At 40.8% G+C, this 26,690-nt stretch overlaps 1 protein-coding gene across 2 annotated transcripts in view; it reads left to right on the top strand.

Annotated features, from left to right (window-relative positions):
- cwc22 (CWC22 spliceosome associated protein homolog) overlaps positions 1-26,690 on the top strand; it is a 279,770-nt gene that overhangs the window by 135,316 nt on the left and 117,764 nt on the right. The gene's annotated exons all lie outside the window — the stretch shown is intronic.

Genomic DNA, 26,690 nt, shown 5'->3' with positions numbered 1-26,690 from the left:
AATTTTGAAATTCGCACCACACAAGTGTGCTTTGTGTAAATGCGCATCCTGCTGATGACGCCATGTGCCCTGAGCCGCTGTGACGGCACGGGTCCTGCTCCGTGCTCTCTCTTAACATTTTGGGAGCCTCTTGAACCCAACACCATTGGTAATATAACCGTAAGAACTGGCAGCTGGGGACAAGTCAAACTGAGGAAGGGGATGCTGGAAAAGTGCAAAGTGCTTTTATTAAAACAGAAAAACAAACAAAATCAAAACAGCGTCCAAATAAAGTGCAGTGCTCATAACGGCCTTAAATAAATAATCCACAAAAGGGTAAAATTGAAATGTTTAAAATAAGGCTAAAAATGAGACTAAAAACCTGCATCCATCGTTGGGGCAAGCCAACCAAGCACAGCTCCATCCCAGTGTCTCCAGCTCATCCAAGGCTTGCTCAGCTGGAGAGACTTCAGTCGCCGTGGTCCTCACGCTATTGACCCCCATCTTGGCTGCCTTCACCAGTGTCTGCCATTACCGCTCGATTCGGTTGTCCTTCCATCTTCTTCTCGCACACGTAGTCGTCCTTCGGATCCCTAGGGAGAACTCCACCTCAATTAAGCCCAATCCTCCATATAATCAGTGGGCGCAATCCGTCCTTCGAGCGCCGATCCTTTGCTCCACACTGGAGACCCCTGACCACGCTGACCTCCCTCTTTTTTCGGCTGTCTGGTTTGTCCACTCTCTTGCACTGCCCCAATGCCGCACTCTCGGTCTCTGAGCCTTTCTTCCTTTTTGTCTCCCCTCTCCCTATGCCGGACCGTACCTATACGGCTAAGTGGGCACACCAGCTCAATCACGCACCGCAGGAAGCCAATTGCAACTCGCTCGAATTACCTCATCAACTCCCCACGCCTACAAGATCGTGCCCACGGAGACTTGACATGGCCAAATGGATTATTTTAAAAACGGGCCATTCATTCAGAGCCGCGGACCCGCTATACCACAGCTGCTTCCTGGTATTCCCCGGGCCTTTCTCTGGAAGAAGGGCTAGCCTATGTACTGACCGTGTCATATTTCAGTTGGGGTTCAAATCCTTATGTTATGACATTTTTGAACCATTTCTTTTAATGTTTCTTTTGTGGTGTTATGTGCATTTTGTACTATGCCTTGGTTATATTCCTTGTTTTTTGTGGGTGGTCCATCCACCAGCGAATCACCATCAGGAACTGCCTTCCACCCTATAAATCCAGATGTTCTCCCATAGTTCCTGGTGGTTCATTGTGTATGTGTATATTGTGTATACCCCAATCCTTAAAAAACCTGACCTGGATCCTCCTTCTCTCTCCAGTTACAGGCCTATCTCTAATCTCTCTTTTTTGGCTAAGGTGATGGAACGCATGGTTGCTACACAACTCCATGCTTTTCTTGTAGATAATACACTATCTGAGCCTTTTCAGTCTGGCTTTCGTACACAGCACAGCACTGAGACAGCTCTTCTCTGTGTAGTCAATGATTTTCCCTTAATATTCTCCTCCTTCTTGACTTAAGTGCAGCATTTGACACTGCTAACCATGAAATCCTCCTGTCACGTCTCTCTGCTGTAGGCATTTCTGGCTTTGCCCTTCAATAGCTCACATCTTATCTTTCTAATAGGCAACAGTTTGTCACACTCGGCCGATATAAATCCTCCACCTCACCTGTGTGTCGCATGGTGTCCCTCAGGGTTCAGTCCTTGGGCCGTTACTTATTCTACTTTATATCCTTCCTTTGGGTCAGATTATTCGCAGACATGGCCTTAACTTTCACTGTTACGCAGACGATTTACAGTTCTATCTTAGGACAGACTCCCCTACAGATTCACCTCCCAGCACACTCACTGACTGCATCACTAATCTTAAGCTATGAATGGAAAATCACTTTCTCAAACTTAATGCCAATAAAACTGAAGTGTTACTGGTAGGTCCAAAATCCCAACTTTCTAAGGCATTCAATTTCTCTGTTTCTGTTGATGGTCCACTTGTCAAACCTGATCCTGTTGTCAGAAATCTTGGTGTTTTGTGTGATTCATCACTTAACTTTGAGTTACACATCAGGTCTCTTTCCAAAATTTCATTCTATCATCTCCGTAGCATTGCCCACCTCGGTCCATTTCTGTCCTTGTCTGATGCTCAAACTCTGGTTCATTTTTTCATAATGTCTCGTATTGATTACTGTAATTCCCTCTTCATTGGCCTCCCTGCAAAATCTACACAGAAGCTCCAGTATATTCAGAACTCTGCAGCCAGAGTCCTCACCCACACAAAGCGTTCTGCTCACATCTCCCCTGTTCTCTCCCTGCTTCACTGGTTACCGGTTCATTCAAGGATTAAATTCAAGATTCTGCTTCTCACCTTCAAAGCCCCTCTACCTCACTCAGCTCCTAGCTCCTTACACTCCTTGTCGCTCTCTCAGGTCCTCAAGCAGTCATCTCCTTACTGTCCCACGCACCAGACTCTCCACCTTGGGAGGATAGGCAGGTCCTTCAGTGCTAGAGCCCCTCAACTCTGGAACTCTCTTCCTCAGTCTCTGCACTTTTAAATCGCAACTGAAAACTTTCCTCTTCTAAAGACTTTTGTCATCTGTGTAATTTATTTTTTTTTTTACTCTGTATGTAAAGCGACCTTGGGTTTGTGAAAGGCGTTCAATAAATGTAACCTATTATTATTATTATTTGGATGTTGACCTTCTCGCTCTGTTTTTTAACTACACTTCATTGAGACTTGCATTGGATTGTCTTTTTGGGATTTTCCTTTGTTTCTTAAGCTCCACAGAGTTTCATTGTGTTGAAAAGAAATCTTTTATTATAAAGATTCTCTGAGGTCCGTTTGTATGTAGCTGGGGACTTTGATGGTGTCCCCCCCCCCAACTCATTATTGGAAACACTTTTGAAACTTTCGGGCCTCATGTGCTTTGGAACTCCTAAGTTCACAACATATAGCAACATAACACAACTCACCAAACTAATTTTGCTCATGTTTGTGTGTTCAGTACAAGCTTTCAGTAGCTGTCATGTTAAAAAAAAGCTACAGAAACATAAGAAAATCTGAAAAATGAGAAGAGACCTTTCAGCGCATTAAGCTGGTTTGTTCTGCTAATAGCCATTAACTATTTTGTGTTTTATGTTTGTAACTCATGTAGGCCACTTTGCAGAGATCAGTTTCCAATTTTTCTGTTGATTTTGAAAAAAGCCAAAATTACCGTATTTTCCGCACCATAAGACGCACTTTTTTTTCCCCAAAAGAAGGTTGGAAATGTCTGTGCGTCTTATGGAGCGAATATTGCATCACAGACCATGATGTGTATTACCTGACAAAAGTAGACATCCAGGGGTAGAGGGTGACAAAACTCACTGTTACGTTACAGGCATTCCCTCTGTGCTTGGAGGAATGTTAGACTCATTGACTCGGCATCTAATCCTTGCGTGTGCGTGAGTTGCGAAATGTAAACAAAAGCAAGATGGCATCTACATCTCATGAGGGAGCGAAGTGAGTACAGAAAAAAAAAGCAGAGATTGTTTTGCGCATTATCACTGAGTCGGACTCTGGACTCCACAGATTACCAGCCGCTGGACTACTTCAGGCTGTTCTTTCCTGAAGCTGCCTTTCAGCTACTGTCAAACGAGACAAACAGGTATGCAGAGCAATTTTTTGAATCGAGGGCTATGCTTGCACCGCATTCTCATTTTTCAAACTGGAAACCCACAACAAAACATGAGATGAAGGGCTTTGTGGCATTACAAATATAGATGGGAGTAGACTGGCGATATAAGTTCAGGGAGCATTGGTCCAAACGTGCTTTGTCCCCTGGTGGCTTTGGACAGGTTATGTCGCGTGATGATAGGTACGTGATGCTGCAAAGTGATTGTGAGCAACTGAGCTTAATAAATTCTGACACTAGTGATGAGGAGTTCTTGGGGTTTCCATAAAACTAGAAGAGTGCTTGAAACTTAAAGTCTCTCCTTATTTGTTAATGACAGTGATGATGTTTCTTAATACCGCTGTTGAATTTACATGGTTGAAATATTATTCTGCTATATTTTATTAAACATATTAGTGCACCATTTGGTTCAGAATATTTTTTTTCTTGTTTTCATCCTCTAAACCTAGGTGCGTCTAATGGTCAGGTGCGTCTTATGGTGCAAAAAATACGGTAAATCTACTGGGCTTCTTATTGTATAGCAATAATAACAATGTGCTGAAGTAAATATCTACGTAAGTTAAATCAATCTACCTGCCCCTACTTTACGGATTAACACTGATAAACTTTCTGCTCCCATTTCTCACTTTATCAACTGTAGTTTCCATACCTGTGTTGTTCCAAGTAATTTAAAAACTGCTGCTGTATCCCCTGTTTTTAAAAAAACTTGGCTCAGATCCCTTACAGCTAAAATTTTATCACCCAATTTCTAATCTTCCATTTATGACTAAGATCTTAGAAAAGGTTGTTGCTGCTGAAGTCAATGATTATTTAAACTTGCATATCCTTTTTTCAATCGGGATTCAGAGCCCTGCATAGTATCAGGGGTGTGGAAATCAATTTTTTTTCTACTTGTCCACGGACAAGTAAACTTAGAAAATCCACTTGTCTGCCAGTTAAATTCACTTGCCCATAAATAAATAACAAAAGTGAAAAATAGTTTATTTTTTCTGATCTCTTTTATTGATACCAAAACTGCCTTCCATTTTAAAGCTGAAAAAAGTTCTTTCAGGGAGTAGTATTTTGCCACATTGCTCTAGAACATTATATAAAAGATTCTCTTATTATTTTAACTCACTAATAAACAATGCCTTCATTATAGCTACACTAGTTCTGTTTCACATATTACAGTTACAGAACAGAACACTGTCCTGATTCATTTTCTGCCATGTTCTTCAGCTTTTGTCTTGCAACATCTTTTCCCCCAAGAATCTTTACCATCTCAGACAGCATGGGCCGAGTGCTGTTCATTTCTGCTTGAGCTGAACTGCATGGTTCCTGGACTGATGGTCCTGTAGAAGTGGATGCTGATGACTTTTCAGTTTTTTTGTGAGTGATGTGCCTGTTGCCAGATGACAGCCAGAATTCCACAGCTGGTAGTGGGTCAAACTCTTCTACAGGTTTGCCATCAACAACAATGCGCATCTGGTTTTGAAGGTTTTCCTGAGTCAGGCGGGTTCTTAGAGAACTCTTTATTAAATTCATATTGGAGAATAATCTCTCACAAGAAGAAAAAATAATCGCGTCTAAGTGAAGATTTTAATAGATATTTCATAACATTTGGAAACCGTTAGAATGTTTTCTTCTTTATTTTTAATAAACTGACAGCGTGAAACCAACTTGTTTTATATGAAAAATTCTCTAATCAAAAACGATCTATCGACAGCTCATCAAAATTGATGTTGTCACGCAATAAATTTCTTAACTCCTCAATATATCACAACCTACGCGGCATCGCAAATTTCAGGAAAGATTAACAGCCTAACAAGCTTTGTTATGAGGTGAAAACATTTGCATTGTAAGTAAAATGACCGCATTTTTATGTAGAAACAATGAATTTTATCAATCTTCTTATATAATACGCTATCGTGGCTGTTCGTTTGTCTGTCCAGGATTTTAAATCACCTGTAGCTTGCAAACCGTTTCACCTACTGACTTGAAATTTGGTACACATCTACTACGTGATGCTGCAGTGGGTTGGCACCCTGCCCAGGATTGGTTCCTGCCTTGTGCCCTGTGTTGGCTGGGATTGGCTCCAGCAGACCCCCGTGTTCGGATTCAGCGGGTTGGAAAATGGATGGATATACTACATGATGTCTACTATCCGCTTTCGGGGTGATGATTTGTATTACTCTTTTTATTTTTATTTTATTTTATTGTTGACTCTCTGCACCACACAGTAGGGCGGTGCATGCGTATGGGTGCCGTTCTTATTCCCCACTACCTTTGCTAATCATTCTTGAGGCAGATTGAAGACTTAAGTGCCAGCTTAAATGAAAAATTAAGGAAAACGTACTAAGTAATTGCAACACAAAAACTAACTTAATCAGTTGTACCGCGAAAAGATGCCAACGAAAGAAGAGAAGCAGCGGGCCGCTAGGGTGGAGAAAAGAAGAGCTGCTCAGGAAGCAGCAAGCGCATCAACCTCTGAGCAAATGAATGCTAAACGTACAGAGAAAGAGGAGGAAAAGTAGGAATGCTCAAATCAAGTGTATTCACTGCACGTTATCGTGCAGTATGCCGTTACTGGTAATAAATAAAAGTTTGTAATGAGATTGTAATGAAAAATCATCAGATTACATCATAATGTCGGCATGAAAAAAATGACCGCATCTCTAAGCGTGTAAATAGTAGGGTAAAATATTTATGTAAGACCGTAAGAGTGCTTCCCCTTTGAAAAATCAGCCGTCATTTTGTAAACAATATTGAAGATCAATTTGAGACATGAAGAACATGCTTAAGTAGACTGTTTCCGCACAAAGTAGGTACCCAAATGTTTAAAATTTGAAAGTAGTGGTAAAAATGTGCCCTGCACAGCACATATAATTGTTTTTTCTCCAGAAAATTGCACTTGTCCGCGGACAACTGAAACCAGAAAAACTCACTTGTTCCGACGGTCAATTTACCCGTGTCGGATGAGTCGGGCATTGGATTTCCGCACCCCTGATAGTACTGAAACTGCTTTACTTAAGGTGACCAATGACTTGCTTATAACCGCAGATTCTGGGATGGCCACTCTTCATGTTCTCCTTAACTTTTGATACAGTTAACCAGGACATCTTACTGTCCCGACTTTCAGCTATTGGTATCTCTGGTGCTGCTCTTTCTTGATTCATACCTCAGTGATCGCCCATATTATGTCTTCATTAGGTAACACAAATTTGTCACTACTTCACTCACACAAGGTATCCCTCAAAGGTCAGTTCTCGGTCTAATCCTCGCTCTATGCTCCCCTTAGGTGAGATTATTCGTCGGTATGGTCTGAGCTTCCACTGCCATGCCGATGACACACAACTTTATGTATGTGTTGATGCAACTGCAACATCTTCACCTTTTGCGCTGACTGACTGCATTTGGGAAATCAATTATTGGATGACAGATCATTTTTTACAACTCAGTCCTGATAAAAAGAAATCTTATTAGTCTGTCCTCTCTACCCTTCATGGGCTAAAAATCGATGTTGATGGGATCCTAGTTGAACCCCCAGCATCAGTCCGTAATTTGGGTGTCATCTTTGATCAGCTCCTTATTTTCCAACCACACATTAGCTCAATAGTACAGACAGCTTTTTTTCATCTCTGTAACTTTGCTTATCTGCATTCTTTCCTCAGTGTGAACGACACTGAAACACCAATTCACGCTTTCATCATCACTACCCATCTGGACTATTGCAGTGCTTTGTTTTATTTTTGTGAATTTCCCCTTGGGATTAATAAAGTATCTGTCTATCTATCTTTATGGCCTCCTGACTGGAATATATCGATAGATTACAGTATGTTCAGAATTCTGCTGCTCATTTACTTACACACACTAAAAAATCTGCTCACATCACTCCTGTCCTCCATGATTTGCATTGGTTACCAGTCTTTTCAAGAATCAAATATCAAATTGTTCTCATCCTTTAAAGCCCTTCATGGTTTAGCCCCTCATTATCTGTCTGAGCTGCTGCTTCCTTTCGCTCCTGCCCATGCGTTAAGATCATCGGACGCACACTTACTCACTGTACCTAAATACAGCTTAGGAACTATGGGGGGCAGAGCTTTCAGTGTGATAGCCCCTAAAATTTGGAATGCTCTTCCTCTCAGCCTTTGTGATGAAAAATCTATTATAAATTTCAAACTCCTGTTAAAAACATATCTTTTCAATGAGTATTATTCATTTTCCTGTATGTAATTTCTCTGTCTTGTTAAGGTGTTTATTGAATTATAAAGTGTCCTTGAGTGTATGAAAGGTGCTACATAAGTAAAACTTATTATAATTATTATTTTTATAGGCACTGCATGTGCACATGCAAATAAGAATTTCAAGGTACAGACCTATAAGCATAAATTTAGATTGCAATTTGTAAGTATTCAGTTTGTCCAATATTTCATATTTGTACATTCATATATGTACATTGTTAAAATGTCCCTTAAACGTTAACTAAACATTATGACATTGAGATGAGGTGTGTGCCGCTTGCATACTTAAAGCATAATCTTCCAGCATATCATATAATACTGAAATTTAGTTATTTGAGTGCCATGATGACTAAACTTAAACAGTGGCATTTTGGAATGAAGGTCCTTAAAAATGAAGAAGATTGTTATTGATTAAAATTCGAGCTGCTGATTAATCAACGTTAAGGAGAGATGCAGGGTATATTGGGAAAAGGATGTTAAAGATAGAGTTGCCAGGAAAGAGGAAGGCCTAAGAGGAGGTTTATGGATGTGGTGAGAGAAGACATGCAGGTGATAACAGAGCAAGATGACGAGGACAGGAAGATATGGAGCAAGATGATCCGCTGTGGCAATCCCTAATTGGAGCAGCCAAAAGAAGAAGACATTTTTTATTGCAACCCCAATTTAGTCCAGTTAATATGACGGCATCTCACATGCAAATGAATCCAAGTTTATTGAGAGTAGTAGCAGCAGGTCAGCGGCGCTTGGACGTTTCCTTTGTTGTTTCTTGATAATCTTCATCCACACACCAGTGGAGTTGCCACCTGTTTATTCTAATACACAATTGTCCCGTACTGGAACAAGTGCTACGTACCATACTGAATCAATAAGAGATGCGTTCCTTTCTGTATTTTCATATACAGTGGAACCTCGGGTCATGACCATAATTTGTTCCAAAACTCTGGTCGCAACCCGAAGTAATTTCCCCCATAGGATTGTATGTAAATACAATTAATCCGTTCCAGACCATACAAGCTGTAGGTAAATATATATACACTCGTGCTCTCTCTCTGTCTCACCTGCTGCACAGGGGGAGACTGAACATGTGCGGAAATCATCGGCTTGTTTGTCACCCGAGTGTGTGGTTGTGAACAGATGCAAAAGTTTGGTGAACTTTTTGGTTGTAACCCGATTTGTACTTGTTCCAAGATGTTCGTGACCTGAGGTTCCATTGTATGTTATTTCATATATACTCTAGTTCTTCAAAGTGCAGAGAATAACAGTTACCAATCAAAAGAACAGTTAAAATCAAACCAGTTATACAAGCAGGGTGAATGAGTTTCATTTTTCGTATCATCAGTTCTGCATTCACACATTGACAGGGAAAAAAAATCACACTGTAGCGGAATGTCCAGAACAAGACGCTACATGCAGTGTAAACTTTACTATAGTGATGTCTGTTAATTCAAGTCTGCCAGTAAAAGAAGCTGTCAAAGGTCTGGTCTGAGTGGGGAGACTGACTGTCAGTGTGTTTGCCTTGGACTGGAAACTACACGTCAGAGCAGCTGAAGAGCAGATAACACAGAGTGGAACTGCTCGATTCTTTATACCTCACCCCAGCGCAGACATGGCATGTTGTTGTTGTTTAATTCATTGTATGTTACCCACTGCAGCCTACTTTAGACCATATTAGTTCATTTTAAAAGACACCGGTCCCTTGTGAACATTTATTTTCTGTATCTGGGTATCATCCCTTCAACAACCAGTGCACATAAACTGGTATGCTTTAGAAACTGGCTGAAAAAATCTCTCTATTATAAAAAAAAAATCTTGGAAGGCGACGATACGTGATTTTCTCAGAAACGCTTTAACGTCCTGCGAGACAAAAGGACAGATACTGTACAGGTTTTTAAATGATCAATGTGCAGTGTGACAAGCAGAACAAGCAGCAAGCCAGCAGCTGATCCAACCGCATCTCCTTAGTGTGTGTTGAGCCCCCGTCCCCCCACCTTCACAACGCGAGTGGCTGGCGCATAGTGTGCCCCGTTGTGGTGGGAAAGCGAATTAACCAGGGGGCAATGCCTCCTAGTAGTCATAAAAATTCAATAATATCTTTATCATAGTGTTGGACTAATTAATGTGCATTGTCATATGGCTCAAAATTATAGAAACGTATTCATATGCCTCATGGAAATGCAATAAGTTGCAATTAATGCATACAGCGGGGAAAATAACAAGCTTACTGAAATTTATTTCATACTCAGTAGAAAAGCCTTTGTTGGTGCTGACAGCTTCAAGACATCTCCTGTGTGGAGAAACGAGTCGCATGCATTGCTCAGGTGGGATTTTGGCCCAAACTGTCTTCAAATCTGGAAGGTTCCGGAGGCCTCCTCTATGAACTCTGATCTTCAGTTCTTTCCGTAGATTTTCATTTGGATTCAAGTCGGGTGACTGACTGACTGGGCCATTCGGACAGCTTCTTTATTTTCTGAAACCAATTGAGAGTTTCCTTCGCTGTGTGTTTGGGATCCTTGTCTCGCTGAAATGTCCCCCCTCGTTTCATCTTCAGCATCCTGGGAGATTGCAGCAAATTCTTATCAGGAATGTACTGCTACTTTTCTCCATCCTTCAATTAGATGAAGTCGGTCAGTATTTTGGGGTGTTTTTGGGGTGATGATGTGCAGCGCTGTGTCTCCTCCAGTGGCATCCAAAGAGTTCAATTTTGCTCTCCTCTGACCAGACTCTCTTCTCCCAGGATTTCATTGGCTTGTCCAAATGTTGTGTAGTAAACTTTAACCGAGCTTCAATGTGCTTTTTCTTCAGTCTTGCGGTGAGGGTGCGTAGAGGCCATGGTGGTGGAGTGCATTAACAACAACAACATTTATTTCTATAGCACATTTTCATACAAAAAGTAGCTCAAAGTGCTTTACATAATGAAGAAAAGAAAAATAAAAGACAAAATAAGAAATTAAAATAAGACAACATTAGTTAACATAGAAAAGGAGTAAGGTCCAATGACCAGGGGGGGGACAGAAAAAACAAAAAAAAAACTCCAGAATGCTGGAGAAAAAAAATAAAATCTGCAGGGGTTCCAGGCTACGAGACCACCCAGTCCCCTCTGGGCATTCTACCTAACATAAATGAAATAGTCATCTTTGTAGTTAGGGTTCTCACGGAGTCACTTGATGCTGATGGTCATACAGACTTTTGACTTTTAATCCATCCATCATTTTTGGAACATCATGGTACTTAGAGTAGATGGTGGTGGTGCAAACATTACTTCTTGTTTTCTTTGAAATAACTGGACCTCCTAATTGCAGGTCTTTCTGAAGTTCTCGGCGAGTGTTCTGATTATTTCTTTTGACTCCTCTGTCAGAAATCTTGCGAGGAGCATCTGGTGGTGCCCGGTTTATGATGAAATGATGTTCTTTCCACTTTCAGATTATGGCCCCAACGGTGCTCACTGGAACATTCAGACGTCTAGAAATACGTCTGTGACAAATGCCACCAGTATGTTTAGCAACAATATGGTTGTGAAGGTCTTGAGAGAACTCTTTGCTTTTATCCATCATGAGATGCTTCTTGTGTGACACCTTGGTAATGAGAAACCTTTTTATAGGCCATCAATTAGGAATAAACCAGCTGGTTTTTATTTGCACTGATAGGGTTGACAGATGTCAACTGCTTTCTTGACTTTCCGTGCCTCATTCCCTGTGTCGTTCCACTTTATTACACATAACTTCATTTATGGACTTATTTGCTTTGACGTCTCTCTGTGTGTGGATTACTTGGGTTGTTACCGACATCTGGTGAAAATTTCATGTCAATAGCCCCATTAGAAATATATTTAATAAAAAAAAAAGTTGATGTGTTCAATATTTATTTTCCCCGCTGTAATTCATTTAGATTAAAATTTTTAATTTGCAACTAATCTCATTTAAATTTTTATCATCAAACAGCAGCCCTAATTAAAACGTGTTCACTTACTGCCATATCCATCTCGTGTCGTTTCACCCTGCCCTATTTGGAAGTGCCTGTGCAGTGGCTGCATGGATCATTACATGTCCGTGTCATCTTGGACAATGGCTGCAGACAGGCATTAAAAAAGGGAACATGATTAAAAAGTAGAGCAGTTGTTTGTTTAAATAAATTTCATAAGGACATTATGGTGAAAGACGAGTCCACCATGCTGGTCAGTCTGTCAGGGGAGGCTTTAAGGGTGTTTTAATATCGGGTTTCTCCCTGACGTCCGACAGTAGGCTGATATTCAGAAATACTCCCATTAATGAGACAGTTGACAGTTTCTTTATATATCGGAGAAATCATCCATCCATCCATTTTCCAACCCTGAATCCAAACACAGGGTCACGGGGGTTTGCTGGAGCCAATCCCAGCCAACACAGGGTGCAAGACAGGAATCAATCCCGGGCAGGGCACCAACCCACCACACGCACACACACACTGAGATCGCCAATCCACCTAACCTGCATGTCTTTGGACTGTGGGAGGAAACCCACGCAGACACAGGGAGAACATGCAAACTTCACACAGGGAGGACACCGGAAGTGAACCCAGGTCTCCTTACTGCGAGGCAGCAGCGCTACCCACTGCGCCACCGTGCCGCCCTCGGAGAAATCAAATGTTGATTATTATAGAGATGCTTTGGAGTGCTTTATTGATGTTTGTGGAAATTTGTTAGGATTTTCCTGATGAGCTCGGGACACATTATTATTTTTCCCAGTTATAATCCTTTTCATTATCTGAGTTTTTTTTATTTTCCGACATGTTTTCAGGAATACATTAGAAACAGATGCTGAGGGATGACTGCATTTTCTTCAGTTATTAAAAAAAAAAAAGTTGCTTAACAATATATGTCCTTGATGAGCAAAATGATGTAACAAGAATGGGTGTTTTGGCCTGCTGCATCTTATAATTTCCAGTTCTCCTGTTTCTAAAATCAGACCATGTTAAGCCCTTAAGGGTCCCACGCAACTACTTTTAGCCACATTCCTGCAGTGGGGTTGTAAAAGTGTTGGGGTGAGCTGAGATTTTTTTTTTTTATTATTTTGATTTCTTTTTAAACTTTGTCTAACCTCGCCTAGTGTGGCGCCAAGTGTGACCTCGCAGGCCAGCTGGTTTTAAAGTGACTGCTGACATCATGTTTGCTTCTTCATTCATAACTGGATTTCCTCTTCTTTTATCTTTTTGGTGTCTCATTTTATTTCTTTTTTAGTCTTTAATCTATGTTTGGACTTCCTTTATATATTAAGTATGCATGCTCTTTGACCCATAAGCCACGTTGAACGTGTTGTGTTGGGTCAGCTTCCATGCATTACGGTTACTGTGTAATTTTCAAATTGCCTTTACCGTTTCATTTTCCCCTCGTAGTTAACCTTGTCCATTCTACCTCTACTTAGGGTCACAGAACAAAAGGCTTTAATTAAAATGATTTCTGAGAGCAAAAGCTAATAGTTCAAAAGTTATAATACAACCCCGTTTCCAAGAAATGTTGGGACGCTATGTATAAATGTCAGTAAAAACAGAATGCGATGATTTGCAATGTTGTTATTTGAAAATAGAGCAAAGACAACAGATGTTGAAACTGGAAAATTTTATTGTTTTTTTCTTCTCAATTTTAATTTGAATGCAGCAACACGTTTCCAGAAATTTGGACCCAGGGGCCTGTTCACCAATGTGCTTCATCACCTCTTCTCTTCTTAAGACTAGAATCCCTACATTTGATGTGGCATTTATATAAGTAGCACATAAATGTTTTTCATATAAAGATCATCACAAAACATCATCGCAAATGGAACTTTGCACGATACCTTGGCGAGCACGGCATACCCCGCTGTTTCGTTGAAGGATGTGTGTGGCAGATTCACTGGCAGGATGACGCCGGACCTCTTTCCTCATCCAAATGGTGCCATCTTTCACCTTTACGCCTGGTGCAGCTTCGTTGTTGTTATGTGTGAGCTGACGTTTTCTGCGGGGAGGGCTTCTGTTCTTTTTCTCCGATCTAGAACCCTCATCTGAGTTCACCTCTGTTATAGCACATCTTTATTTGAAAACTACCAGTGTCAGATCGGGTGGTGACGTGAATGTGACTGAGAGAATAAAAGTGAATGATAAAAAGAAAAACGATAACTTTTACAAGTACCATAAATTTACAACAGCTGTTACAGACTCAAATAAATCTAATGTGGCGGACTGCACGATAGCGTGCAGTGAATACACTTGCCTTGAGCATCTTCTTTCTCTGTACGTTTCTCATTCGTTTGCTCAGAGGTTGATGCGCTTACTGTTTCCTGAGCAGCTCTTCTTTTCTCAAGCCTAGCGGCCCGCTTCTTCTCTTCTTCCGTTGGCATCTTTTCACTTTAAAACTGATCAAGTCAGTGTTTGTGTTGCAATTACTTAGTACGTTTTCCTTAATATTTCACTTAAGTTGGCACTTAAGTCTTCAATCTGCCTCAAGTATGATTTAAGATATGAAGAGGTAAGGGAAGTGACGGTGAAGGTGCTAGGGATGAGAAAAGCACTCGAACGCATGCGCCACGTGGCCGTTCCACTGGCCGCTGCCGAGAGTTGATTCAGAAATAAAATAAAAATTAAAAGAGGAATAAAAATCATCACCCCGAAAGCGGACAGTAGACGTCACGTAGTATATGTGTATCAAATTTCAGGTCAATCGGTCAAACAGGTGATTTTAAATCCCGGACAGACAAACGTACAGCCATGGTAGCGTATTATATAAGAAGATAGTAACAATAAGAGCAGCTCACTACTCAAAATGGTAAATCTAGGAAGGGCACAGAATCGAACCCACAACCTTTTGATTATAAGTCAGCAGTTCTTTCCACTGTACCACCCAAGAGGTCGTGTCAGTGTCGTAACCTAAACCAATTTCTTTTTCTTCGGTTATAATCTTGAATAAAAGCGCACTTGTTTTGTGAAAGTGTTTATTTGATATCTGGACTTCAGTCTTCACACATTATACACTTCACATCAAAATTTTGTCAATTACTACTAAAACATGAAAAGCGTTTCTGTTTTAGTTATGTGTTCAACATTTCTTGCCTCACATTTCCTGTCATCCTACATTTACACAGATTGTTGTAGACATGGAACACACATGAAATGTATGTGTTCCAAATAATGATATATTATTTACCTACTAGACATTAAGCCCGTTACAATAACGGGCACTGGAACAGTAGTGCATAAACATTAGTAGGAACAGTCTATATTAAATGACAAGGGACCTTGACCTCATTCTGTTTATTTTTGTTAATTTTTTTTTGTCAAAAATATTTTTGCAAGAAGCCTAAAGTAAAATAATAATAAAAATAAAATAGAAACATATATGACAGTACAGTAAGTATAATTAATATTACATTTATCCTCTCCTCTGTGGCTGTTGATTGATGTGTTGTGTCTGTTTGAAGATCTCCTATCCTGCTTCTCTTTATTTTAGCTTGCTGTGGCGTCTCTCCAGCAGGTACTGTGCAGTTCCCCAGCAAGTATTTTAACCTGTGCTGGTGTGCAGCTGATTATTGTATGTGTGGCGTCTCCCCAGCAACGGATTTTATGTGCGCAAAAATAAATCTACTTTTAAAAGTAATCCTATTGTAATATCATGAAGATTCATATATTTAGGAAAACCCCTTCAACGACTGACACTTGACACTTTACCGGGCCAAGCTTTTTAATCGCAAATCTGACATCCTCAGAGTGAACACTTGCACAACAACACACACTAATCCCACCTCTGTGTGGAAGCCGGTCTCCGCGTATCAGTACCCGATTGGATTTTTCGTGCCTTATGCTTTAGGTGTTCCCTCATTTCCCGAAATCCGATTGGATCGGCCATGCGATATTTTACAGGTCCCGTCCTCTCTGTCTTGTGCGACGCGTCAGGCAGCCTTTGAAGCATCTGCTAGAGGCCGCTGACTCTGCCACTCATTCCGCCCTTCCTTGTACTTCCACCTTGTCCATAATATGCGTTTAATTTTCAGTTACAACAGTGGGCAATCAGCAGAGTCTCCCCAGGAATTGATGTAATGTGTGGCGTGTAGCTGATAATCGTGGCTATAGCGTCTCTCCACCAAGTACTGTGCAGTTCCCCAGCAAGTATTTTAATCTGTGCTGGCGTGCAGCTGATTATTGTACACTAGACAAAGAGCCCGTTTCGACAACGTAAAATGAAACGGGCACGAGTTTGTGTCAGCAGAGTATGAAGAACAAATGATAAGTAACGAAGAAGTTGTTTTGTAATGATTGTAGTCTGCTAACTCATTACTGTACAGGCTTGTACTGTTAGTTGATGAATTTTCCAGGCCTATAGTCTAATATTGAATGATGAATGTTCCAGTACAATATGGAATAGTTATAAGTATAAGCACCACAAACCTGATATAGGTGTATTGAATGAATGCGTAATTGAATCAGAATGCGTAATTAGGCCTTGAGCTGTTGTCGAAATCGCCTTTCAGGCCTCTAGAGTTTTAATCGAAGTCGCCTTTCTCTTTGAATTTTTGCAGCCGTAAATCCGCCGCCTGCCGCGATGTTGGGGTTGGATGTCGGTCTCGTAAGGTTTTTCGGGCAGCTGCGCAGAAGGCGACCGTGCATTCGGTTTCGGACGTGCGCAGAAGGCTACTGCGCATTCGGCTTCGAACGTGCGCAGAAGGCGACTGTGCATTCGGCTTCAGACGGACATGAGTGAGTGAGTGATTGAGGAGGCAGGTGAATTATGTATTAAGATGTGGCATCTCCCCAGCAATGGATTTTATGTGCATGGCCGCACATTATTAAGTCTTATTAAAGACTACCCTGCGCATGCACACTTCATCAGAAGACACGGACACATGGACCCACACAGGGATTTTATTAAAGAGGATTACAATTCCAGGCACCTCACACCGAGATAAACGGACTTGAGCTGAGTTGGTGTGGGGATGTGATAGCAGGCTGCTTGTGCTGATCGACTCATTTACAAAACAAAAGACGCTGATGAGGAGGTGCAAATGAATTTAAGTTGGCCCGGGATTATGAGTTTTTTTCGTAGGCTTCAGGGATTCTAGTCTTAACGCTCTGTAAACGTTTAGGAAATGAGGAGACCAATGACTGTCATTTTGAAAGTAAAAGGTTCTCCCAATCTTCCCTGATGTTGGATTTTACCTGCTCAGCAGTTGTTGAATGTTCCATTTCATAATCCCCCAAATGTTTTCAGTGGTTGGCAGGTCTGGACATTTAGCACCAGGGCTCTCTTACTATGGAGCCATGCTGTTGTAGTACAAGCAGAAGGCAGTTGGTGTTGTCTTGCTGAAATAAGCAAGGCATTCCTTAAAGAAGACACCTGCTAGATGGTAGCATATGTTGCTCCAAAGTATGTTGATGTCGTTCAGCATTAATGGTGCCTTCCCACATATGCAAGCTACCCATGCCATGTGCACTAATGTACCCTCTCACCATCATGGATTCTGATTTTTGAAGAGTGTGCTTATAAGAAGCTGGGTGGTCCCTCTCCTCTTTAGCACAGGGGAGGACATGGTGTCCACGATTTCCAAAAAAAAGAATTTCCAAGTTTTTGATTTGCCAGACCACAGGACAGTTTTTGACTTTCTCTCGGTCCATTTTAAATGAGCTTAGGCCCAGAGAAGGCAGTGGTGTTTCTAAGTCGTATATGGCTTCTTCTTTGGCATGGCAGAGTTTTAACTTACATTTGTGGAGGCGACAACGAGCTGTGTTCACAGATGATGGTTTCCTGAAGTGTTCCTGAGCCTATGCAGTGGTTTCCAGTAGAGAATCATGTCTGATTTTAATGCAGTGCCACCTGAGGGCCAAAATGATCACAGCCATCCAATATTGGTATTCAGCCTTGGGTACAGAGATCTCCGCGGATTCTCTGAATCTTTTAACACTAGAATCCCTGAAGCCTATGAAAAAATTCCTTTGCACCTCTCCATCAGCGTCTTTTGTTTTGTAAATGTGTCGATCAGCACAAGTAGCAAGCAGCCTGCTATCCCATCCCTCCCAACAACAGAGCTGAAATTAGTCGCACAATTGGAGCCATTCCTGGACAATGACAGAACTGTAACAAGCTTTTTCACAGCGCTTTCGCTGGCTAATAGACTGCTGCACCGCAGCACAACTCTGCTTGGCACCAAAAGAAAATGGGACTTCCACCTGCTTGTCACCGTAAGTAAAGTGGGACTTGCACCTGTAGCTGAAGTCACTTGAGTACACAAGCAACTCTCCACACTAGTGTCAATATCTGGCTGTGCCATGCTGACGGCTCCATAAGTCTTTGTTGTCAAAGCGCAAGTGCCGCATGATGGTCTGATAGCGTTCACGGAACATCGTATTTTTGATTGCCGGTACAACAAATAGTTCTGAGCATGTATCAGCCACAGCACCCACTGTGGTCATCACTGCTCTTGTGAAAAGAATGGAGATAAATGCCATCAACTCAGAGAGGGAGAGGCACGTTTGTTGTACCACGTGAACGATCACTTAGAGAATAAAACTGTATAATAAAAAAAAAAAAAACAAGGGCCAACTTTTACAAGTAGGCAAAATTTACACTGGGTGTTACAGACTCAAATCAAATGTAAGTTTTTATTATATTGTAGCAATAATAATAATAGCAGCTCACTACTCAAAGCGAGGAGCGCCTGGACTCAAACCCAGAACCGTTGGGTTATAAGGCAGCAGTTCTTACCTCTGCACCATCCAAGAAGACATGTCAACTTTCTGTTGATTGGCTTTTGAGCTTGGAACTCATTGACAGCAACATGTAAATTGAATGATTTTTTTTTCTTTGGTTATATTCTTGTATAAAAGCACAAGTGTTGATTTGATATTTGGACTAAAGTCTTCACACATTATACACTTCATGACATTATTAGTGTAACATGGAAAAAGTTTCTCTTTTAGTTTTGTGTTCAGCATTTCTTGCCTCGCATTTCCTGTCATCCTACACTTAACACAGATCATTGTAGATACGGATCACATGTGAAATGTTATGTATTCCAAATAACGAGATATTATTTACCCTATGCAGCTCCAGGCACCTCACACCCAGATAAGCACACTTGAGCTCTGAGAATTTTGCGACTGACTTCAGCTACGCCGGGTTAGGGGAATGGGATAGCAGGCTGCTTGCTGCTTGTGCTGAGCGACACATTTGCAAAACAACAGACGCCAATGGAGAGATGCGAAGAAATTTAAGGTGGCCCGGAATTATGAGTTTTTTCGTAGGCTTCAGGGATTCTAGTGTTAATGATATTACATACCAGAGATGGTGAAAGCTCCAAATTCCTTGCAGTTGTACTTTGAGGAATGTCATTCTTCAGTTGTCTTTCATAGAGTGGTAAACCCCACGCCATCTTTACATCTGGGAGACTCTGCCTCTCTGAGATGTTCTTTTATACCTGGTCATGTGACTGACCTGCAGCTAATTAACCTCATTTTGTCCCGACTCCACAAAAGAAACAGATAACATATTTCTTCAGAAAAGCAGAAGATGCAAGCTAAAAGCAAACAAAAGAAGAAAAAATCAACGAAGCGACCGAAACAGAGACGAGAGGCAAAAATCGGTCAAGTAACAGGCAAGACATGAAAGGTAATCACATAAGATGTCAAATTGAAAATAAGGATTATACCTGCAGATCGGATAAGGCTCGGAGAAAAAGGCTGACATTTTATGCCATTTGCTGATTAAGTCAAGGTCACGACCCCAGAGATCACACCCCTATAAATGGGGGACGTGACCCTAAAAGGAAAAGGCTACAAAACATCAATATTCAGCCTAAATTGTGGCACATTAGCTGCTAAGTGTTCCACCAGGTGATTCTTGTTTAATTTTATGTTTAAATTACCCAACGTTTCCAGTATTTTGTTGCCCCTCCCATCCCAACGTTTCGATTAGATTATCCTCTTTAATAAAACCCCTATGTGCGTCCAGTGTCTGTGTGTGTGTGTCGTCTGGTGAAGTGCGCATGCGCGGGGCACGGTGCAACGCTTTCAAAGCAAATGCTTCAAAGGCCGCCTGACGTGTCACACAAGACAGAGAGGGCGGCACCTATAAAATATCAGGTGGCCAATCCAATCGGATTTTGGTAAATGAGGTAAGACCTAAAACATAAAACACGAAAATTCCAGTCGGGTACTGAGATGCGGAGACCAGCTTCCCCATTGTTGAGCAAGTGTTCACTCTGAGGATGTCAGATTTGCGATTAAGAAGCCTGGCCCGGTAAAGTGTCAGTCGTTGAAGGAGTTTTCCTAAATATACAAATTTTCATGATATTACAATACTGTGACTTTTAAAAGTGGATTTATTTTCACGCACATTACATCAGTTGCTGGGGAGAATCTGCTGATTGTCCACTGTTGTGACAGAAAATTAAACGCATATTATGGACAGCAAAGCCAGTATTACTGTCAGAGAAAATTACAGGCATTCTATGGAAAAAATTTAATGAGGTAAAAGGTCCCTTGCCATTTAATATAGGCTGTTCCTACTAATGTTTATGGACTACTGTTCTAGCGCCCGTTATTGTAACAGGCTTAATGTCTAGTTTATTTATAAAAGCACATTTAAAACAACAGAGGTTGCGCCAAAGTGCTGTACAAAAAAGCATTAAAATAAACACAATACAAACAATCGTGCAAAAGCAGATTCATAAAACAACCAATTGTAACATCCACCACAATCCCATCATACACGATGAAAGACACAAGAAAACAAAACGTTGTTTTGAAACGCATTGCTGGCATCGGGTTCAACCTGAGCAGACATTTTTCATGAAAGAATAAACGTTCTCAGGCCCAACATGCACGTCAATAATTTGTGAATCGTCACATTCTGTTCTTATTTACAGTTCACCCAGCGTTTGTGGAACTGGTCGTGACCAGAAGTGAAAAGTTATGTTGGACAGTAAAAATCACACGTCACCGCTTGTAGCTAAATAAACGCGCGACAAACAGGCTGAGTGGTCTCCTCTCACGTGTCACTTTCTTGTGTTTTAATTACCAAAAGGAGGGCCTTGTGACAGTTGTGTCCCACCCAGGTTTGAGCTGTGCCTCTGTATTCTCTAACACAGCTCATTTTCAGGTTTGTTTTTTGATTGGCTATTTGAAAACGTGGGTTTTATTTCTTAATAGCCTTTTTCAGAGTACTGCACTCCTTGGCGTAATAGCTCAATTATCACTTATTTATTTTGGCCATACCTCAGTATTGATGTTAATGGCCGCACATCGTCCTGATTTGTTTACTGCTGTGCTGTCTGTTCCCCCTAACTTGTGTGTTCATGTGTATAAGTGATTTATGGTTTAATTATTTCTGTCAAGCCTGTACTTAGTAAAGAGCAGCGTGCAAAAACAAAGTGAATTAAATTGAGTAACAACTTAATGGTGCTGCGAACTGCTGCCAGCCTGTTGGCCTGAATTGCGTCTTAAATGGGGGAAACACACACGTGTTGAGATGTCTATTATTCATGGTATCTTATCTTCATGTTGGCCTTCTTGTCAGTGGGCCCTGTCATTTATCACCCCTCTAGGTGTCCAGCGATTTTTGCTGAAAGTATTTTTAAGCGTCCTCTTACTTCACTCCCGTACAAAGCACTGACTTGTTTTAACGCTCTTGTCTCTCAGCTCCCGTTCTTCTGAGAGGGGTGGGTTGTGTTTTTAAGTAAATTGCAGTTTTGTTTAATTTTTGGTGTTTTTACTCCTGTAAATGGAGACACAACTGTGTGAAAAGGTTGGTGACCTCATATAATTGGAAGTTTAGAAAGGAAACAAAAAGCATGCAATAAGGTGCGGGAAATGACTTTCCAGACGCAAGTCCAAAATCGAACTGAACAAGATGGCCGGCACTTCTGGGTTTTAACGTCACTCGCTAGTCAGGGAAGGGTAGGCAGAGTTTTGAAATTGCGCAGTCTTCATGGCATTCTTATTAATCTTAATTGTTCATGTTTATTACGTGGCCCTTTCTTGATTGGATGCTGCTCATTGCAGTTTCTTATAGGACTGCCAGATCGAATGCTGCTATTTGAATGTAATTTAGATTTATTTAAATAAGGTCTTATTCTTATAAACCTGACATTTGACTATAAAAGTGTGGTTGTTTGCTCTGCCCGCACTAATTTTGGTCGAGTTACTCCAAACACGTTGTGCATCAGTTTTTTCACTTCACTTCTACAATCAGCCGTTTCATAATTTTGAATGGTTAGCTCGCTGTGTTTATTAGTAAAACTTACCGCAGACCCCTTCACAGTGTATGGGTTTCTTTTTTTTTTTTTTGATCCCACAAGTGTACTTGGAGGAATTCTTAAAAATGCTTTCCCAGTAGCCTGAAAGTACCACTTTACATCTGATTCTGTCCCATTCACTCTTAAGCCCGGTTAATAGTTGACACTCAGAATGTTTATGCGCATGCATCATGGCTGCTATGCGTTACCAGCACTCCTTTGACTCATCATCTGAGCACATCGTCAGAAATTAACTCGACGCACGCACAATACCAGCAAATATTTGAGGGGCGCGGTGTGGTCAAGTTGATGCGTGATGTCGGCACCATTGTTTACTATCAGTATCTCCATAGTGACAAACGTGTGTCAGAGCAGCTGGCACGAAATCAGCAGTTTTTTGAAAGACAAAATGGAAGCAAATTCGAGGCGATACGTCCGTGCAAAGCAGAGAATGTCCTAGAAAAAAAGCGGGGAATCGGCTGTAGCATGATAACGCAGTGTGACTGTGTATCCAGCAGGGGACGTTAGCTCCCCTTAGGAATGAGTTCTTTTGTAATTGTGGCGTGTTACATAACCCGAATCTCTATAGGCATGATATAAAAAGGCGATACCCCTCCCTTAATGATATGGCGGTAAGAAACCACATAGGAGAAATAGCTTTGTTTAAGGACGGCTTTTGCTGCATAACAGATGAAGGAAGCCAATGGCAAGAACCCAATTCGGGAGTGGGGGGCCCGATGTGTAGAGTCTGCCATTTTTGCCGTTGCAGTGTGTTATGGTGTATAAAATCTACAAGTTATTCTCTGTATTTTTATTATTATATTTTGCTCAATCCCAACAAGATGAATTCAGATGTAGGAGGCATTATAATAAAAAGGCATATCCTCTTCCCTTACACCTCACTTTCATAACAGTTGTTCACAGCATAGTGCTAAATTGGTATTACAGCCAGGGAAAGGAAGATTGAGCCGATACCTCAAGGCTATTGATGACTTTATGGATGGACATCTGGGACAACGATTTGGTTTACAGCCTGGGAAAGGAGGACATGAGGCAATATCAAAAAACATTATTATCTGGGAAAAGATAGATTAAAGAGTTTGAGCAAAATTCATCCATCATATTGACAGCCAGCCAATCAGGTGCATGGAACATTCATGTGTTGTGAAGCCACGGCATGAAACTTTATAATAAATATGCCTCATTTGAAAGCAACATCAGAAGAAGAAGAGAAACAGCGATGACAGAAGAGCGACGTCAGAGAAGACAACAAAGACACGTATGACCAGTTTTCATCTGATCGTCAGTTAACAGCATTTTCATGAACGTCGATTGCTAAATCAAACACCGCTCTGGGATATTCATCCTTGTCATCTGTAACTTTTTCGGAAGCTTTTTCTAAAGACTATATATATCCAGACTTTCCTATCAGTACCTATTTTCTATTATTCTTTGTTCCGGTGGTATTATTATTATTATTCTTGTAATAAATACCAACTTTCAATGCTTTGTCTTAATGTCTATAGAGTGATTGAAATAATTAGTTAGATTTCTTTGAGCACCTAGTGCAGCCGAAGATTTGCCATACGCTTTGTGCTGCGAGGTTTATTAAGGCTGAGGGTGAGAGCTCCACTCAATAGTAGGGGAACAGGACGTCAAGAAGGTATTCTTGGCTGATAAATGGCCGATAGTCAAGAGTGCTGAGCCTTTGTATGTTTAAATGTATTCTTGTAGACCAAAAGTAACATTTAGGTCTGAGATATCATTAAAACATCGTATGTTGTTCGTGCCGTTAATAAGTAAGTCTCTTGAAGTGCTGAGTGACAGGGTGTGTTTTTCCTAAAGCACTTGTTTGGTTTAAAGTGCTAACAGTTAATCAGTGTGTGTGTGTCATTCATAGGGCACTGTTGTGGTTAGGGTCTGTGTGTGTGCATATAGCTATGTATGTGTGTGTTCATCTTAAAGTGCAACAGTAGACCAACCCGAGAACACTTACCCTTGAGGGAAATACTATGATAATATACAGTGGAAGGATTTTCAGGATCAGATGACGCTTTCTTCCATCCTTCCGTCGGCTTCAAAAGTGTTGGGCAATGTTTCTTCATGTGTAGGCCCCCACTTAGGTGAATCATGCCATTCCAGAAAGGCAAAAGAGGATACAGTTTCATGCTGACTTTGACAGACAAAAATAGTATACAGTAGTCCTCAGTCTGACTGGCCATTTCCCACTTGTCCGTAACTGTCTTGTCTTATAATGGTTGCCTAGCAGTTCTTATATGGTGAACTTCTGTGCTAAATCTGGCTCTGTGTAAACTGTGCATGTGAGTAGAAAAAGGAAGATTTATAAGATATATTTGCACAGAGCACAGTGACATATTAAACTTATTACAGACGGCAAGCTGTATTGCAGCTCCAACAGGATCAATGTGCGTGCTTTGACGATTAATGCAGTGAATCAAATCATCAACCTTAAATAATGACGTGCGAAAATATTCATGGTGCTTTTCTTCCTCCATTTCTTGCCTAGGCAATACAAGCGTCACATATTCCCCATCATAATGACGCAGTACATTTAAATGCCCCACATACCATCTTCTGTGTCACTCTTAGTCTTTTTTTTTTCTTGCGCCTTTACAACAGCATCAGAATGCAAAGAATTTTTATCCTCAACATCTTTCTTCCCTTAGCTCACAGCACAGTGAAACCCTGTGTTGATGAGATTCTCACTGTGATGATTTCTTGCACTGCCACCTGGTGGGATCCTCCAGATTTACATGAAGTGCATACAGTACATGAAGTATAATGAGAACTATATAGTATATCCCACGGCCTTAAATCTGAGATCCCTGACGGTTTTTTAATGCTAAGACCTTCTTATGAAAACAAATGGAAAATCACTGTCATCATTCTGATTTTCCTTTCATAACAGTGCTTTAAAATCCCGATTTTAAAAATCCAACACACCGTGTCCTACAGTTAGTTTCCGTCTTACATGGCTATTGGTTTGACACATAGGTATAATTAGAAGTATTCAGGCCACCTGTACTGAAATATTGCGATATCTGTTAAGGCCTAAGGAACTGCATAGGCTGTGCAGACCCTGACTTGATTATCTGACGATCCTATAAGCCACACAGGAGCTGCTTTTCCAGGTGATTCCATGGGTGCTGACAGAGTTTTTATTCTGAATACCGTGATTTTAGCGATAACCCTGCCGCTGCACATTTGGCACCTCAAAAATAGTAAAATAAGCCCATCTTCCATCTGCATGCCTCTCTCTTACTTTGTTTTCTATTATTACCCAGTCGCAGATTTACTAACTGACCTGTATTTTTTGTGATCCTTGTTAAGACAATGAGCAATAAAAGTAGCCACGAAAAGGAGCATAAACCCTTATGAGCCACACATACTGGCACCACACTCTGGTATATTATTATTAATATTTTTTTTTTTTTTTTTTACTTCCCACCCCATTATTCACAAGGCTTCTGCAAACCATGAAGTTCTTATGACAGTGTTGTATGGGGCTTGTGAACCTGCACTATAAACACATATTGTGACGTGTTTTTAAATAACAGTCACTTGAATACTGCTTGGAATACTTTTATATATGTGTGTGTGTGTATATACATACTATATATGTTGCATAGTTTTCTGTCAAATAATGCAAAGAGTACGCAACACATGTTTTGCCCTCATTTGGGCTCATCAGGCGTACATACTGTACTGCTCCCCTTTCGGGGATCGAACCTCGGATGTCGGAGTCAGAGACGAAGCCCCTTTACACTGCGCCACGGCGTGTGGTTCGTTTATTTGACAGCCTGTAGGTTTAGGTTTAGGTTTCTTTATTTAGTCATGTTTACATAGGAAAACATGAAATTTGCCTTCTTAGTTGCATCTAATAACAGGTAACAGACAGAATGAAATAAAACAGACACATAGAAATAAGAAAGGTTAAGGTAAGGCAGTTAGATAAAACATATTTATACCAAAAAAAAAAAAAAAAAAAAAGGTAACAGGATATATATCAAAACCTTAAACATTATTGTGCCACCACCATCTACCCAAAGCACCATGATGTTCCAACAATGATGGATGGATTAAAAGCCAGAAGTCTGTATAACCATCAGCATCAAGTGACTCCGTGAGAACCCTAACTACAAAAAGGACTATTTCATTTATGTTAGGTAGAATGCCCAAAGGGGACTGGGCGGTCTCGTGGCCTGGAACCCCTACAGATTTTATTTTTTTCTCCAGCCTTCTGGAGTTTTTTTTTGTTTTTTCTGTCCACCCTGGCCATCGGACCTTACTCCTTTCTATGTTAACTAATGTTGTCTTATTTTAATTTCTTATTTGTCTTTTATTCTTCTTTTCTTCGTTATGTAAAGCACTTTGAGCTACTTTTTGTATGAAAATGTGCTATATAAATAAATGTTGTTGTTGTTGTTATCTCCGATATTTCTTATTGAAAAGTCGTATGGCACTAGGAAGAAAGGAGTTTCTGGAGCGATTTGTGTGGGTTTTCAAAGCGACTCTCCTTCCTGATTTACTGAAGTTTAGTTCTCCA

Source organism: Erpetoichthys calabaricus, chromosome 8 (genome assembly GCF_900747795.2).
Source record: "Erpetoichthys calabaricus chromosome 8, fErpCal1.3, whole genome shotgun sequence".
In the NCBI taxonomy this organism is placed as follows: Eukaryota; Metazoa; Chordata; class Cladistia; order Polypteriformes; family Polypteridae; genus Erpetoichthys; species Erpetoichthys calabaricus.
This window is presented reverse-complemented; position numbering and strand designations above follow the sequence as displayed.